The sequence below is a fragment of the Papio anubis genome, chromosome 2, assembly GCF_008728515.1.
Source record: "Papio anubis isolate 15944 chromosome 2, Panubis1.0, whole genome shotgun sequence".
Lineage (NCBI taxonomy): Eukaryota > Metazoa > Chordata > Mammalia > Primates > Cercopithecidae > Papio > Papio anubis.
In genome coordinates, this window is record NC_044977.1 from 68,481,704 (window position 1) to 68,493,896 (window position 12,193).

The 12,193-nt window shown below is 42.8% G+C and overlaps 1 protein-coding gene across 6 annotated transcripts in view; it reads left to right on the top strand.

Annotated features, from left to right (window-relative positions):
* The first annotated feature begins 61 nt into the window (after positions 1–61).
* The window catches only part of FOXP1 (forkhead box P1), a 631,238-nt gene continuing 619,106 nt past the window's right edge, over positions 62–12,193 (top strand). For 3 of the 6 annotated variants that reach the window (XM_017954274.3, XM_009200346.4, XM_021933418.2), the window contains exons 1-2: positions 87–244; positions 2,118–2,266. The gene's annotated coding sequence lies outside the window, so the exon portion shown is untranslated. The other 3 variants (XM_003894193.5, XM_021933399.2, XM_021933402.2) reach the window with 3 other exon arrangements.

A 12,193-nucleotide genomic window follows, 5' to 3' on the forward strand; every position in this document is an offset into this window, starting at 1 on the left:
CGCCGCCACCGGCGCTGGCTGGGCTCCGGGAAGCTAGTCCGGAGCGGAGGAATCTATTGTTATTTATTGTGTGGCGGTTGCACGCTGTACTCGCGGCGGCCCGGCCCTCGCCCGGGAGTGCGTGTGTGCGCGCGTGTGTGCGCGAGTGAGTGTGTGCGCGGGGTGCGCGCGCGGGCGGGAGTGGGCGCGCGCGGGGAAAGGCCCGAAAACACCTTAGTTTGCACCGAGAGACCATTTGCAGCGGGTGAGTTTGTATTTTTCCATTTCTGCTCCACTTTTTCCCAAGCCGCCTCCTGTCTTGTTTCCGCCACTTTAAACAACAACAACAACCAGCACAAAAAAAAAAAAGAAAGAAAGAAAGAAAAAGAAAAAAATGGAAAAAAAAAAACAACTACTTTCCACCTCCAGGCTCCACGTGCATCTCCCCCAGCCCTCCCTTCTCTTCCTCTCCCCTCGGGTCGGGGCCCAGCTCTGGGATGGGTGGGGGCTGCGGGCCGGCGCGCGGGTGGAGGGAGCTCCGGCGGCGCCCGCACCCTTTGGGTTTATTTGCATAAGTCAAATGGGGGCGGGGGCGGTGGCGACTGCGAGGAGGCGAGATTGCCTCCCCGTAGGCCCCTTCACGCTTCTCTCTGCGCTCTCCACGATCGCCTTGGGGAGAGAAATCAATAAGCCCAGGCCGCCTGGCGCAACTTTAGATGCCCGGCGTTGGCGCCCGGTGGCCGCCTGGGCGCTGGGCCGGTGCGGGGTCCCGGGTCCTGGCCGCGGCGGGAGGGGGCGCGCGCCGGGCGCCTCCTAGGCCCAAAGTTTAGACTTGGAGCAAACTTTTCCCCTTCCGTCTCCGCGGGTGTGTGCCCCCTCGGTGCCCTTGAGCTGCCCCGCGGGCCTCAGCAGACTGACTGTGGCGCCTGGCCCTGGGCCCCGCACTGGGGAACTTCCCCGCTGCCACGCGCGCGTTACCCCGAGAGTCAGCGGCGAGGAAGCTCTCCCGCCACCCCCTCTGAGCCCGGAAAATTCAAACACGCACCTGCGCACCCCCAGCCAGACACGCACCCCTACGCGCGCTCGGCCCCGGCTTTCCCGAGACGAGTCCGCAACAGCAGTGGCCAGATCCACGGGCGGGTGCGGGAGCCGGATGCGCTGCGAGGAGTCGCCGCGCCCGGATCCCTCTCCCTCCATCACACACATTTTCTGATTTTACCCCCCTCTGAAGCTTGGGGAACGGGGAGATTTCCCAAGCTCCGATTTGTCCTGCGACGCGCGCGTGTCGCCTTGTCCCTCCGGCCCTGTCTTGGCGGCCGATGGCTCTCCGTCCGTGGCTTGCACGCAGCCTTCCTCCCGAGCTCCCTGCGCTCTATTCCTGTCCCGCCGAGACGACTCCCTGGAGCCAGCGAGCCGAGGCGGCGTGCGCTTCGAGTGGGGACCACGGCGGTGGCGGCGGCGCCGGGAGCCGAGGAGTTTGCCAGTTGCCGCGGGGTCGCGGTCATTTGCTGCCTCCGCCTCCCCTCGCCCCCGCCTCCCGCCTCCCTCCTTTTCAGACAACGTCGCGCTCGGAAACTTAGATTCCTTCTCCTTTTTGGCCCTCGACGAGCCCCCCTCCCCACCTGTTGTGAGCTCCGCCTTGGTCCCGGGAGACTGGCAGTGACACATACGGGCGCTGGGGAGCTCAGCGCCCAGAAACAAAGTCGCATGGCCCCCTCCCAAGTGTTTGCTTCGAAATCGCTGCCTGCAGCCCCCCCATTCCCGCGCAGCTCCCGCCCCCTGTGAGAATAGGACTAAATAAACAGTTGTAACTCCAAACCTTGCGCCCGCGATCGTATCCCTATCCCACCCCCTTCCCCCTATTCCCCCCCCCCTCCTTTTTGTTGTTGCAACTTTGTGAGATCCTGGGGAAGGTGCTGAGACTTTGGCTCGGGCCGATTTCCCGGTCTCGAGATCCTTGCAGGGATTCCCTGAGCCGCATCCTCTCTTCCCTCCACGCGCACTCGCGGGTCCTCGGAGCCCGCTGCCCTCTCTGTCCTGGCCCCTCGGCCTACTCACCCGTCCCGTCCCCTTCAGTTCCCCCCAGCCTGCACGGGGAAGATTTGCTGAGGGTCGCCCCGGTTTCTTGTCGACCGCAGAACCCGAAAGTTTGCAAGAGGAAGAGAGCGCGCGGCGAGCGAGCGAGCGGGCCGGGGGCAGCGGCAGCGGCGCCGGGGACCATGGTGCTGCCGGCGCCTCCTCCGCGGGCGTGAAGGCGGCGCTCCTACTCCCTCCCCGGACTCCGCGGGTAAGTCGAGGCGGCCGCGGGCGCGGGGGCCAGGGACACCGGAGAGCCCCGGGCGGCACTAGGGGTTCTCCGTCCCCAAAGAGCCAGCCGGGGCGGCGCGAGCCTAGCGATAAGGCAACGGGAGCGAGGAATGTGCCCATCCTCAGGCCGGTAGGTGCTTCGAAATACTGGACTTCTTCCCCCCCCCGCCCCGACCCTTTTTCCCTCTTTCTTTCCTAAATCCGAAAATCTGGAGATCAAAGTTTAGCGTGGAGTGTAAAGTGCTCCGATAAAATATGGTGACATCCTCGCCCCCCTTCTCACCCCACTCCCCTCTTATAACTATTAATTATTTCCAAGTCATTGTGTCCAAATACTCTTGCTGGGCTGATTACAAAGTGTATTGATTTAGTCTGGGCTCATCCTATGCTTTCGTCTTAATTCATTTTCTTTTTGCTCTACCAGAAGACCCAAAATGAAACTTATTTCTTCCTCTTCCCTACCTCCCCACCCCCCAAGCCCTCATCTGTGAGGCTTGGGCAGAATAATGAAATTAATATAAACATTTCATTTGGTTGCATTTGACCTTCTCCAGTCCACTTCTGAGGGGCTGAAATTGCGCTCATATCTGCTCACAGGTATTTTCCAAGTTAGCATTTTCTTTTTTGTCACTGCTCTTTAAACAGGAATGCCGGAGGAGCATTCTGGATTCCCTTTGAAAGGCGTCTGTACATTCAAACCGTCTACACTTCACCATTGGTTGTACGTAGACTTAAGGGTTTAGGACTTGGACAATAGCTGAGTTGAGAAGACCTCAAGGATATTTAAAGGAATTTTTCTGCTACTGAAAATATATTGAAGAATCGCTGCAAAATTTTTCCATTCCATCCCCTTTCCCCCATCCCCGTTTTCCACAGCAAGAATCAATTTGGAGGGAGATGTGTAAACTAGAATTTTAAAAGAAATAGTAAGACTTCAGGTGTTTTCTACCCAGGGAGAGCCTACATAATTGAGAAAGAGGAGTTCCTGCTATTTTTCTGTTCCAGAGAGAAATGTATCAAATCTTTTTTAGAATTCCACTGGAGTTTTGATTCTCAAAGTGGAAATACCCATTCCTTTGGGTCCAGGAAAAGAAAACTCGGCTCACAGTTTCAGAAATTTGGAATGTTTTTTTCTCCCCCCTCTCTGTCTTTCTATTTGAAACGTCTTACAATTGAAGAGCAAGAAAAATATAAAAAAGGAACTCAACTAGTTACCATTCAAAAGGTGTCAGCTAAAATCTCACTGCAAAGGGAAAAAAAAAAGGTTTAACATCTTGCCACTGGCTGCATCCCCCACCCCCCTTAGACTTTGGATTAGTCATTGTATGAGAGAGAGGGAGAAAAAAAAAAATCACTTTTTTTTTTTTTTTTTGGAAAAGTAAAGTAAACAGCCTCCAACTGCTGAACCTTGACAACCCAAATTAAGGAAGCAGGGGAGATCAAACAGAACTGCTGCTGGGTGGTTGTCAGGAGCTGCTACACGGAGAACCCTGGACTATTCGATCAAGCAGCAAGGCTATATGTTCACTTATGCAGAAATGGACCATTGCAAATGCTAATCTTTGTTGTGCAAGCGAAGGCTCACTTGGAAGGAAATACTCAGCCCCTGTCTGGGCAGCATTTGAATTCCTTATGGATGCCGAGTCGCTAACCAAGTTATTATTATTTTTTAATGTATCCTTCTTTATGAGGAGAATGCCACCCAAAAATGTATTAAAGGAATATTAAGTCGTCCAGAGGCTGTCTTGCTACCAAGAACTGTGCAATGGAATTCTTTTTACCAACATTAGACTCCTACACTAGAGTTAGATAACGTTTTCTCACATTGAGTTTAGAAGATCTGCCTTGTCAGAGAAGCCAAGGTTTTGTATGTGAGGGTTTAAATCTGATGTGAAGCTCAAAAAAAAAAAAAAAAAAAAAAAAAAAAAAAAAAAAAGAAAAAAAAATCTCTGGTGATGAAGTTTTGTGTCAGCCCACTCTTGGAATTTAAAAAGGCGAGAGAGAGCAGTCTCCAGATTAGACATAACCTCTTTTTTTAGATTGACATTCAACATGACCACGTTGCTACTTTTATTCAAGTTCTCTGTAACTTGTCCTTGCTTGTTGTCTAGGAAAATTTAACTGCTTTACATTTTTAAAGGGAGTAGTAACAGTAATTACTGTAGCATTTTGTTTTCACAGGTTTATCAAAGTATAATGAAAGCAACATCAACTATTCAAATTAACTGTCTCAAATAAGGGGTTTATATTGCTGGAGATGTCTCTAAGATTTTGTGTTTATATTTAAATCCTGGAGTATAAACTGTGTAACACTTCTTTTTTTTTCTGGGATAAACTATCCCCAAATTAAATGTCATTTTAAATTAAGTAGAACAAAGTGGGAAGTAGGATAAGTAAACACATGCAGAAGAATAAAAATAATTGTCATTTAAGGATTATATTTTTAATGAACAAGTGTCGGTCACATAGTAAGCAGTTTATATATTTTTTATAAGCCAGAGTTTCATAACCATGGTGCACAACATGTTTCAAAGTCTGTAGTTTTTACTAGATATACCTTTATAATTAAGCAATGTGAGTTAAACATACACATGGATGCTATTAGGCAATTTTCTGCAATATGTAATGTTTTGAAAAAGCTATAAATATTTTCTAGTTAAATCACTTATACTTACAATAGCAAAAGTTAACTGAGTTAATATTGAGCCTAGGCATGGTTTTCTGTTACTGAGTTTTTCTTTGCCTTTTTTAAGACTATACCCCTGGCCTTGTAAATTTGCATCTTAGGCTCTGTTGAAGGGTATGTCTGTTTTCAGCAGTTGTTTAAATTAACAGAAGAATTGTGATATTTTTCAAATATATTTATATTGCAGCGAGTCCAATGCCAAAATTAAGAAAGAGAAGGAATATAGCAGATGTGACAACTTCTTTTGAACCCAGCTTCCTCTTTGCAGCCAATCTTATTGTGCATATTTATTTGGTTTTCATGTTTTACTTATGACTCAAACTGAATTTTGAAACGCTATCTTGTAAGATTCCACATCTCAAAAAGTATGTATGTTTAGACAAGGTTAGGTGTTATAGTACCTATCACATTTCAGTGGGAATGCCAAGAATATTTACAGGGTATAGCAAGAATTTTGTCCTTTAAAAATAATTTTAGGTATACGTTAATAAAACTTAAGTAGATTGCAGACTGTCAGAAAATAGTATAAATTTTGTTTATGATTCTGTTACTTTAAGGTACTTACATTAAAGAAACTCATTTAACCCCTGACTGCAGAGCATTAAGTGGGGAGGGGAACCCTCCAAAGAGCTCCCACTGCCCTTTGCTCTCCCGATAATCTTAAATTACTACAATTTAATTGCAACTTCAAGGCATTCAGCGTGAGCTATTTCTCCACAACCAAGAAAGGGTTTCCAGAGCATGGCTAGATTTATACAGGTGGTATTTTTGTTTTTATATATATATATATATATATATATTTTTTGCTAAGGGCTTTTCCTTTCTTCCTTATCCTGTTAGATGTCACACTTCTTTTATAGATTTCAGTCATAGTAAATGCCATTTTTGCTATACAAGCAATGATTGGCCGTTTTTTCTTTTTAAATGTGTTTTTTTGAATCTAGAGTATATAAAGCTCTCAAGCAGGTCGGGGTTTGTTTTCTAAAGAAAATAACCTCAAGAAAGGCATCTGCTGAATAGACAGGTGAACTTTATACCTGAGCCAACATATACTTTTACTATTTGCAGGGGAATTTTTTTTTTTTTTTTAGGTTGATAGTAGTTAGTCCCACCAGGTGATCAAACATTGAGTTTGTGAGACAAGCCAGCAAGCCAAGTAGGTTTGCACTTGGGCCCATGCATTTTTTTTTTAATGATCTTTCTTGTGATTTGTTACTCTACTCTGCAGGCCACTTTGCTATACATACGCTATCCAAGGAACCATCTTAAACTGATTTTTCAACATATTTCTCTTCTACGGTACTTGGATGAATTAAGGTTAAAGGCTCCAAAAGCTGGAATGCCAGCAGGCCATGAGATGAGGCGAGTTCCTGAAATGGGCAAACCTGGTGAAATTTGGGGTATCTTCTGCATGATAGTTTTTTTTTTTTTTTTTCTCTGGGACGTTTGTAGTTTATTTCAATGTGCATGTGACCATGTGCTTAATGGAAATTAAGCAGATTTGGCTTGTGTCGCCAACCTAAAAATAAATGTTGTAAGGAATATTTGATTTCTAGAAGTGTTTTTGTTTTGCATCCCATAGATAATGTTCTTGCAATTAGGGCTGCAAGGCTAGTATTCTGCAAAGAGGAAGTACAGTGGGGGAAAGTGCATGGCAGTCGGGAAAGACAATTAGACATTGTTCTTTGTTTCTTTAATAAATTATTCTTATTAATTACAGTCAGTTTGTGCTAAGGCATTTTTCAAGCCTTGTTTAGAAGTCAGCTCCCATTCACAAGAAGATTGTGCCAGAAGCTGTGTTCTTCTCATGCACTGTTGTTTTACCCAGTCGTGAAATATATTGACCAGATTGACTTGTGGATGTCTCTGCAAGGCTTGTTTTTCTTTTTGCAATGCCCTGATGCCCGTTGTTAACACGTGCCCTGCCTTGTACACAACAGGTGTTTGTTCGGTAGTTATTTTATGGGACTTAGAGTGAGAAAAAAATGTTTCCTATCTAGCCAGCCACTGTGAGAACCAGTTGCCTAAAAGGAAGAACCTACCCAGTACCTGAACAGGTGTAAATGGGTGTTTCCTCATGACCCTCCCCAAGCTGTTGTATTTAAAAAGGAGGGGAGGGGGACTCAGTTTAGTGCCATGAAATTTACAATTCAGTTGTAATAATCTAAGATTATTGGGAGAGTGCAAAGGGCAGTGGGAGCTTTTTAATGGTTTGGCCTTGATGCTTACAGCTGCTCAGTTGTAGGGTTAAATTAGTTCCTTCAATCTGAGTACTTAAAGTAACTAAATCGTAAACAAAATTTATATTAGATTCTGACAACTAATAATCTATATAAATTATATTAAAGTATCTGGGCAAAAATTTAATTAAAGACAGAAGTACTGTCAAGCCCTGTAAATATCTTGACAGGTCTACTCAAATGGAACTGATATCACGAAATATTTACATATGTCTGGTGTGTTCGGGAACATCTCAGCAGTGCCTGTGCAAAGCTAATTGCACTTTCCTTCCAAATCACATTTTTAATAAAATAGTTTTTTTAAAAAAGGGAATATGAATACATACACAGTTGTGTTCCAGTGTTCTGTTTACTATTTACTTCTCTATACTCAGAATCATGTTGTGATGAGTGTATTTCATCAAACTGCTGCTAATTCAGATAAATAGCTGAAATGGGATCATTGAATAGAAAGCTCATGTCATTCTGTTTGATTTCAACCGTTTGAAGATATCAGAGGCTAGCATGTTACAGGACAATTTACTGAGGGAAAAATGGATCTGAATGTGGGATTATTGGGCCCTGTTTATGTTCAGTAGAATAGATTTGCTTAAGATAGGACAAAGATTTTCTCCAAGTTTTATGTTTGGACGTATATTTATTTTAATTCCTTGTAAGTCAGGTGGACGTCCACATTTTGCCAGATGCTCTGATTTTAGCTAATTTTGTGGTTCACTTTGTTTACTAGGACACTGAAGAATATTTCTGGCATCAAACTGAATTTCCGAAGTGTCCTTTCCCCCTCCCAGCTGTGCAATTGAGTCGTAATGTGACTTTCTCTGCTCCAGGTTCCCTGCTTTTGAATTAGGGGTAGTATTTAACATATGTTCTTTGAGCCTAGGGATCCAAGGATACAGGGCTTTGTTATCACTCACAGTTTTAAAAGATGTTCTTGGTGCTCTCAGGACAGTGACCGCAGCTTTTGTGGGGGAGGATGTGATGTGAGTTTTGCTTGAGTGTCCTCTGCCCTGGTGCCTACCTCCTGATGACCAGTGGCACTGATGGCTTCCCCTTCTGGTGGTGAGCACAGACATGGAAGTGGATGCTCATGTCTGAAGTGGAGGGACGTTGTTGGTCCTAATTCAGCCTGGTTCAAAGTGAGGTCCTTGCTCACCTGCATCTGTATCTCTCTCTCTCTCTGTGTGTGTGTGTAGGTTATTAAAATACAGATCCTTGAGTCAGGATTTTTGCTGACTGACATGGTAACGTACATTTGTAACAAACTTCCCTTGATGATTCTGATGCATACTAGAGACCTGTGAATTAAGTGATTTATTCTGCCAGATTTCTGGAACTGAAATCTCTATCTTCACTTGGATTTTACTGATTATTTCTTTGTTTTTATCTTTAGGCCCATCCCGTGTTATTTTTTAATATATTTGGATTTTGATTACGAATGAAAAACGGTGGTTTTTAACCAAGCACGAGTATTGGAATCACAGCAGAGCTGTTGTTCCCAACACAGACACAGTTGCACGACTCCTGGATGTGCCATATCTGGGGTGGGGCCAGCATCTGTGTTTTTAAATAGCATCCCACATGGTTCTGATGCCCACCAAAGTGGGAAAACTGGACCCGTCAATTATCAGAGTTGGAGGAAAGCCTGCAACCCGTTTTAAGGGTTTAATTGAGTTGGTTGGCCATTGTGAAACTTGAGAGGAAAACAGGGCTCCTTTTTCAGGAGGTCACAAAAAGAAACCTTAGAGACTTAGAGAAACAGAGGCAGAACAAGAGCCTCACAGTTCAATAAAGTGATAGGAACAACCTGGAACATTGGTGTTTTTCACCAAATGTCAGTATCAGATAATTTCCTTTTGAATTTTGTCTTGCCTGCATCCATGTTTCCCAATGGATGTTGTCATGCTGTAGCTACCAGTTAGTGTCAGATGGCTCTCTAGAATTTTTTTTTTCTGAGTATTCCATCTTAATTTTAAAATCGTAACTGTTTGCTCTTTAGATTAACCCTGCTGGCAGAAGTGTTTTGATTTTCCCGAGCATCTTGGGAAATTCTCTATCGTATGTGATGGGGCATGCACGAATATTGATGGAAATGGCCTAGCCAACGATGCCACACAAATAAAGAAACCGGAATCCTAAGAAGGCGGCATCCTACAAGATTATGAAATAAAGGAAGATAAAATGCTAAGGAGGCTTGTTTAAATATTCAGGGCTTCAACTAAAGATCTAACCACTAAGATCAAAAGAGTTATTTAAGTAAAAGTTGTTCAGACATTTTTTCATCTGTATTAATAATGTGCCTTTTGAAGTTACCTGGTAATAATGTGTCCAGAATGCCCACACCTAATTTTTAATTTCCATTTTGACTTTGGGTGTGGCTTTATTTTAATAGCTGCCAAAAAGTTGGCAATTGTTTTTATGTTTAGAACTTCAAGTTAGCTTTGTCTGTAGGTTTAGGTAGCATTGGGGGTATTCCTCTAATAAAAACTTTCAAAATTACCATTCTGACCCTGAGGCACTTACAAAAAACTCTCAAGGGCCAAATTTTAAAAGTAGAGAGTGTCTACCACTGCACAAAGAATCTCTATGAAAGATGAAACATGGAGCTGATTGAAAGAATAGAGGGCGCAATGGTAGATGACACATAGTTACCACTGTCGCTGGTAATCTACAGCTTGATGTGAAATCATTCCGCCTTGTTTGTTGAAACGTTAATCATTTCATTAAGAAAGGTTAAGTAATTAACTGATACTTCATTAGGGAATCAATGACAGACCTTTTTTTAGTGATGTATGATAGACATTTTCTAATAGAAAGTTTGCCCCATTTAATTATTTGGAAAGAAGCTAGTTGAGCCTTGGGAAGGAGGGGTGGGGCATCTTCAGATAACATTGCTGTCCATAAGCAACTTTAAATAATTTTGGAGAAAATGGTCTATTAGAAAATCGTTCAGTCCCCAGTTTTCTTTTATGGGCTCTATCAGGCATGTTGTTGCAGACCTGCTGTTGTTTTGCATGCCTTCTCTGGGTTTAAGGAGGGTTCAGCTGCTTAGATGTGTTCGTCTTATTTTCTAAATAATGGCTTTTGTTGCAGTGTGATGCATGTTGACAGTAAACATGCAGCCGTAACTTTGGTAAGCTTACAACAAATTCTTATACTTGTAGAAGCAAGTTATCCTCCTTGCTGCTGACTTGGGGTGCTTCTCCCTTTTGTCTTGCTATCCTTACGGCAATTGCAGCAAAAGGTTTAAGTATTCTGGGATGAGGATGGGGTGGCGGTGGGGGTGGAGGGACTCTCCACCTGGCGAAAGTTCACCTTTTCTGATACCTCTTTGTCCTGAAATCACACCCAAGGTATGCTTCTTGCATATTTTTCCGTGTGTGTATTTATGTCAACTCAAAAAAGTACTTAAGAGAGAAATCTCATTTCTGTGTTTGCTTTTATTTTGCTTGAGAAGCAGGACAGTCACATTTACTAAATACAGAGTATCTCTTTGTTAGAAGTGACTTTCCTACAGCAGACTCCTGAGGTTAAAGAATTCTTTAAATATAAGGTAATCCTAAGAACTTTTGAAAAGCGGTGGAAATAGATTTTATATTGGGTTGCTGGGTTTTTCAGTATTTGTAACCAGTGCCCGAATTATTGAATAGAGTGTGATGCCTTGGCCTCAAGCACTTTGTTACGTGAGTTGAGAACAACTCAACTTTCCTTTTTAAAGAAAGAAATCAGGCTGATATTTACAAAGATATTTATCTTAAAACTGTGTGCTTACGTTTCCATTTTCATTGTGAAATATGTAAGGCACAAAAAAGGAACAAAGAATAAATCAGTGAGCACACATGTACCTGTAGCTCAGCTTAAGAAAGAAGATGCTGCTGGTTCAGGTAGGAGAGGCTCCTGGAATATCCCATCCTCATCTTACTTCTGTCTTTCTTTCCTAGAGGTTACTTTACCACTGTTTTGCAGCTGGGTGGTTTTCATCTCGTGTAGTTCTTTGTATTTTTAATGTGTATGCATGTACAGGATTCCTCAAAATACAGGATTTTGTTTTGCATGTTCAAGGTTTGTTCCGATACCATCCTACTATATGTGTTCTTTAGTAACTTGCTTTTTTAAAAAAAATCAATAGTTAAATTCATCCATGTGGATACATGTAGCTATAGCTTATTGATTTTCCATGTGAACATTTTGAAATACTGGATATTAATTCAAGACAAGTTCTTTAAATTTGAGCCTAAAACCCAGCAGCACTCTGTACATTGAAAATTTCAGATTCATAAGAAACCATCAGTCCTGACTGGAACTTCCTAATTTGTTCATTTGCCTGTGTTTTGGGGGAAAAAACTTTAAAACCTCAACCATTTATCAAGGAATTTGATTAAAAAAATAATCTATCAAGTGGCTGATCTCTTACATTAAGGAAAAAAACAGGCAAAGCATTCATTTGAAGGAGCCTAGCCATTTTCTCTTTCTTATTTAAAGACTTGGCTTAGAACTTAACAGTTACATATGCAGGGTAGCGAGTTAAAAAGCCATGTTTAATTAACAGGCGCTTTATACTTCTGTATCCTTGTTATGATATAGCACCTTGTTCTTCAGTGTAGAAAGTGATTTCTGCATATTTTAAAGGACTGGCATCTTTATGGTAAGAAAGCCATATAAATAAAGATATACTTAGATGAAAATCGGAACATGTTTTTAAAATAGTGTGTGTCTACTTTCATCTCTGTTATCAAACTTGCTGCATAAGCCAGAGTTGATGCTCTGTGATTATGCTAATGACCAAAAGAATCGATGATGCGAGACTAGATGAAATCCATGGTATAATCGGGGAAAGTTATCGGTTTTTTTGTCATTAAGTATTAGTGATAAATAATACACTGTTCATTTTGAGTAGATAGAACATATTTAATTCTGATGTACAGAGTTTCAATTTAGTCAGGCTCATTGCTGAGTAAAATGATCATCTTTTGTAATTTAAGAG